Consider the following 6,533-nt stretch of genomic DNA (forward strand, 5'->3'; position numbering starts at 1 on the left):
ACGCATTTTTCTGAATTCAACACATCTTTTTCTTCATTCATCAACGTAGTATATGTATATATATTTATTTTAATTTTAAATTTTAATTTTAATTTCCAATAATAAGGGTATGTTAGCGAATGTTGTAAGGGTGTAAGTTGAAATTCTGTCCGTGTAACGCTACGCTATTTTTAATCATTGTAAGTTATGTTCAACCTTTTTAATTTAATGTCTCGTAGCTAAGTTATTATTATGCTTATTTAATCCGAAGTAATCATGATGTTGGGCTAAAAATATTAAAATTGGGTAATTGGGCTTTGTACCATAATTGGGGTTTGGACAAAAGAACGACACTTGTAGAAATTAGACTATGGGCTATTAATGGGCTTTATATTTGTTTAACTAAATGATAGTTTGTTAATTTTAATATAAAGATTTACAATTGGACGTCCCTATAAATAACCATATACACTCGATCGGACACGATGGGCGGGATATTTATATGTACGAATAATAGTTCATTTAACCGGACACGGGAATGGATTAATAGTCTATGGAATTATTAAAACAGGGGTGAAATTATGTACAAGGATACTTGGCATAATTGATAACAAAGTATTAAAACCTTGGGTTACACGCAGTCGATAACCTGGTGTAATTATTAAACAAAGTATTAAAACCTTGTTACAGTTTAAGTCCCCAATTAGTTGGAATATTTGACTTCGGGTATAAGGATAATTTGACGAGGACACTCGCACTTTATATTTATGACTGATGGATTGTTATGGACAAAAACCAGACGGACATATTAAATAATCCAGGACAAAGGACAATTAACCCATGGGCATAAAACTAAAAATCAACACGTCAAACATCATGATTACGGAAGTTTAAATAAGCATAATTCTTTTATTTCATATTTAATTTCCTTTATTTTATATTTAATTGCACTTCTAATTATCGCACTTTTATTTATTGTCATTGTATTTAATTTCACTTTTAATTAACGCACTTTTTAATTATTGTATTTTATTTCATCGCACTTTTATTTATCGCAATTTCATTATCGTTATTTACTTTACGCTTTAAATTAAGTTATATTTATTTTTAATATTTTACATTAGGTTTTAACTGCGACTAAGTTTTAAAATCGACAAACCGGTCATTAAACGGTAAAAACCCCCTTTTTATAATAATAATATTACTTATATATATTTGTATTTTTATAAATTAAAACTAATATAGTGTTAAGCTTTATTTAAAGATTTTCCCTGTGGAACGAACCGGACTTACTAAAAACTATACTACTGTACGATTAGGTACACTGCCTATAAGTGTTGTAGCAAGGTTTAAGTATATCCATTCTATAAATAAATAAATATCTTGTGTAAAATTGTATCGTATTTAATAGTTTTTCCTAGTAAAATATAAGCTATTTCATATACACCTCGCATAACATCAAGTAATTTTTGGCGCCGCTGCCGGGGAACGCCGAAGCGAAACGCCACACACATAAAAAAAATTTATTAAGTTTTAATTAGTTTTGGTAAAATATATACTTTTTAAATATTAAAAAAATATAAATAATTAAAAACCGAAAAAAATTATATATATAAATTTATTTTTAAGATTTTTATTTATAAAATTATAAAGTATTTTTATTTCTATTTTAGTTTTTAAATATAAATTTTATTTATTTAATATAAATATTTTATATAATTATTAAAATAGAAAAATAAAAAAATATATATATTATATATATATATAAAAATATTAAAAACGAAACCTGTCAAACGAAACCACCTAATCTAAAATTTCATACCCCGCGACTCGCGGAGTTTGTTGCGAGGTGTACCGCAACTCGCGGAGCCACCCTGACACGAGCAGAACCCTAATTTGGCATTTATTACGGAGTATAATTTAATTATTATTATTAAAACTTAATTAGGTTTATATTTAATATTAATATTTAGTTTTAGTTTTTAAATTAATTTGTATTTTAAATATTAATTAGTATTATTAAATATATATATATAAATTAATACTTTTATAAATAAAAATAAATAAATAATATTTTTATAAAAATAAATAATTTTATCAAATTTAAGCTTATTTTTATTTTTGTATCTTTTTATCATTTAATCGTAATATTTGTATTTTTATTTGTTCGTAGCTAGTTGTAAGTTCTAGTATTTTGCCGTAGCTTATTTTCACTTCTAGATTTTTAGGCTTTGCCGTAAAATCCCTTAAATGCTTTTTCTTTAGACTAAGATTTAGGTGCCCTAGAATTTTGCGACGCCATTTTTAAATTTTAGTATCTTTTTAAGATATTGTCATTTGGGATATAGTTTTACTTGTAAGCTTTAATATTTTTAGACGCAACTTTTATTTTTTTAGTTTTTAGTTCCTTTTTAAGTTTCAACGCGCTACTTTCTTATTTTTATTTTTCGACGCCTTTTACCTATGTATCAATTATCACTCCAATTAGTAATCTCAATTTGCAATTTTAATTTTAAGTTAGTGATAGTAATAAGGTTGGGTTAGTCGAGTGTTTTAAAGTTTTATAAGTCACTCTTTTTCTTTCTTATTTTTCGTCGCCTTTTATTTTTCAACCCTTTTCTTTTTCGACCTTTTCCGACGCGCTCTTTTTCTTTCTTATTTCTCGCCATTCTAGTTTTTAAGACTTCGAATTTTTCTACTTCTTCTCTAAATTTCTTTAAATTACGAAAATTTATTTTAAGTGGTTAAATTGACAGACATCAAAATTTTCTGGTTCGTAGTAATAGTTGGATTTGTACGTGGACCGGGTTATTGGAGCCAAACAGTACTCAATTATATTGAGACCAAACGAATCCTGCCCCTCTGCTGCATCTTTTGGCTATTCGAAACGTGGGCAAAATCAGAAAAGTCTATTAATTGGATAACTTATATAATTTTTCTTTCCTTTTAAAAGCTAATAGGATATTCAGTGAATGCACCGAGCAAGGCGTTCACCACCTTTTGTACGTTCACCACCTGTAACTCGATCAAGATATCTAGCAAATATTGTCGCCGTTGATTTTCCTTTAGAATTGTCATCCAGTCGACCAAGTACTCCAATTCAAATTTCCGATAATCCATTTTTTGAACCCAACCTCACAATTGAGAATCCGGAGAATATTCAGGGACGATTCATAGATCCTGAACCATTAATTTTTCCTCCGGAACCACCAATCATTCAAATAGAGATTGTTGAGGAACGAACCATTAAATCAGAATCCTCTAGTGATTCAGATTCAACAAATTCAATCATGGAGAATCTGGAACCTTTAAGTATGGAAGACCGAATGAGAGCTAAACGCACTGGCCAAGGTCACGCAATTACTCATCCAGACATTAATGCGCCAGATTATGAAATCAAAGGACAAATTCTACATATGGTGACTAATCAATGCCAATTTAGTGGTGCGCCGAAGGAATATCCAAATGAACATCTTCGTACCTTTAATAGGATCTGCACATTATTTAAAATAAGAGAAGTGGAAGATGAACAGATATATCTCATGTTATTTCCCTGGACTTTAAAGGGAGAAGCCAAAGATTGGTTGGAATCGTTACCTGAAGGGGCGATTGATACATGGGACGTTTTAGTTGAAAAATTTCTTAAACAATTCTTTCCGGCATCTAAAGTCGTAAGACTTCAAGGAGAAATTGTTACGTTCACACAGAAACCGAATGAAACTCTATATGCGGCGTGGAAAAGATTTGGAAAGTTATTAAGAGGATGTCCGCAACATGGTTTAGACACCTGTCAAATAGTACAAATATTCTACCAAGGATGCGACATCACTACAAGGAAAGACATCGATATAGCAGCTGGTGGTTCTATTATGAAGAAAACCGAAACTGATGCTTATAAAATTATTGATAACACTGCTTCCCACTCACATGAGTGGCACCAAGAAAAAGATATCGTTAGATCATCTAAAGCAGCTAGAGCCGATTCTAGCCATGACTTAGATTCCATTTCTGCAAAGATAGATGATGTCGAGAGACGAATGGAAAAGATGACTAAAGATATACACTCAATACGAATTAGTTGTGAGCAGTGTGGAGGACCACATTTGACAAAAGATTGTCTTAGTATTGAGCTAACAATGGAACAAAGAGAGAATATTTCATACATAAACCAAAGGCCTGGAAATAATTATCAGAATAATTATCAACCGCCAAGACCGATTTACAATCAAAACCAGAATTATAACCGAAATGTTCCATACAACAATCAACAAGGTCCTAGTAATCAACAAGTATCCAATAATACTTACAACCAGCAAAGACCTAATTTTCAAAACAAACCACCACAAACCGATGATAAAAAGACAAATTTAGAAGATATGATGACGAAGCTAGTTGAAACTCAAACGCAGTTTTTCACATCTTAGAAACAAATGAATGAACAAAATGCTCAAGCATTTAGAAATCAACAAGCTTCTATTCAAAATCTGGAACAAGAAGTAAGTAACCTAGCAAGGTTAATAGGTGAAAGAAAACCGGGAAGTTTACCTAGTGATACAAATGCTAACCCCCGGAATGAAACAGCTAAAGCTATTACCACAAGAGGTGGTATTACACTTAAACCACCTGAAATACCTGTAATTTCTGATGAAGCTATTCTTACTCCACAAGAACCACAACCTGAACAAGATAAGGAAAAAGAACCGGTAGTTGAAAAGGTTAATGAAGATAACACAGTTAAGGCTAAACCTTATGTTAAACCATACCAACCACCACTTCCTTATCCGAGTAAAATGAAAAATGAGAGACTTGAAGCCGAGCAATCCAAATTCTTGGATATGTTTAAACAGATAAATGTAAATCTTCCTTTCATTGATGTGATTTCAGGAATGCCTAGATATGCTAAATTTCTGAAAGATCTAATCTCGAATAGAAAGAAAATGGAAGAACTCTCGGCTGTTACTATGAATGCTAATTGTTCAGCAGTGCTGTTGAATAAGATACCAGAAAAATTATCAGATCCAGGAAGTTTCACAATTCCATGTTTTCTGGGTAGTCTTAGTTCAATAGAAGCATTGGCAGACTTAGGTGCTAGTATAAATTTAATGCCGTATTCACTATACGCTAAACTAGACCTTGGAGAATTGAAACCAACAAGAATAAGCATACAACTAGCCGATCGATCAATAAAATATCCTAGAGGGATAATGGAGAATATGCTAGTTAAAGTTGGTACTTTAGTATTTCCAGTAGATTTTGTTGTTCTGGACATGGAAGAAGATTCTCAATTTCTTCTCATATTAGGAAGACCATTCTTAAACACGGCTAAAGCAATGATAGACGTGTTCGGTAAGAAACTGACCCTAAGTATAGAGGACGAGAGTGTTACCTTTTCAGCTGATAGAGCTATGAAACAACCACAATCTGCAGATGATACATGTTATTATATTCAAACTATAGATTCACATGCAGAATTGTTAGAAGAATTTCCAGAATTACAAGGAACAGGAGAATGTTCTTTAGGAGAAGGAACTGAACCAATTGATGAAACTGAAATGTTAGCTACACTAATAGCTAATGGATATGAACCAACAACAGAAGAAATTCAAATGCTAAAGGAAGAAGACAGATATCGATATAAATCATCGATAGAAGAACCTCCGACATTAGAGTTAAAGCCACTTCTAAATCATTTGGAATACGCTTATTTACATGGTGAATATGAATTACCTGTAATAATATCATCTTCTCGTACTGAAAATGAGAAATCACAACTCATTTCTGTGTTAAAAGCTCATAAACCAGCTATTGCATGGAAAATTCATGATATTAAAGGAATAAGTCCTTCGTATTGCACACATAAAATCCTTACGGAAGAAGGTCATAAAACGTATGTGCAACGCCGACGAAGACTAAATCCTAATATGCAAGATGTTTTTAAGAAAGAAATTATTAAACTGCTAGATGCAGGTTTAATTTATCCAATTTCTGATAGTCCATGGGTAAGTCCAGTTCAATGCGTACCTAAGAAGGGTGGCATGAATGTCATTACAAATGAGAAAAATGAGCTTATTCCTACTAGGACTGTAACAGGATGGCGTGTTTGTATTGATTATAGAAAATTAAATGACGCCACCAGAAAAGATCACTTTCCCTTACCTTTCATTGATCAAATGTTAGAAAGATTAGCCGGAAATAGTTACTATTATTTTCTTGATGGTTTTTCCGGATATTTTCAAATTCCAATAGCACCCGAGGACCAAGAGAAAACCACATTCACGTGCCCTTATGGTACTTTTGCTTACAAAAGCATGCCATTTGGACTTTGCAATGCCCCTGCAACCTTTCAAAGGTGCATGATGGCAATTTTTCACGACAAGATAGAAGAATGCATGGAAGTTTTCATGGATGACTTTTCAGTCTTCGGTGATACTTTTGAAACATGTCTAGCTAATCTTGAACGAATGCTTATTAGATGCAAACAATCAAATCTAGTACTTAATTGGGAGAAATGCCATTTCATAGTTAAAGAAGGCATCGTTCTTGGTCATAAAATT

The sequence above is a fragment of the Rutidosis leptorrhynchoides genome, chromosome 3 (genome assembly GCF_046630445.1).
Source record: "Rutidosis leptorrhynchoides isolate AG116_Rl617_1_P2 chromosome 3, CSIRO_AGI_Rlap_v1, whole genome shotgun sequence".
NCBI classification, from domain to species: Eukaryota; Viridiplantae; Streptophyta; class Magnoliopsida; order Asterales; family Asteraceae; genus Rutidosis; species Rutidosis leptorrhynchoides.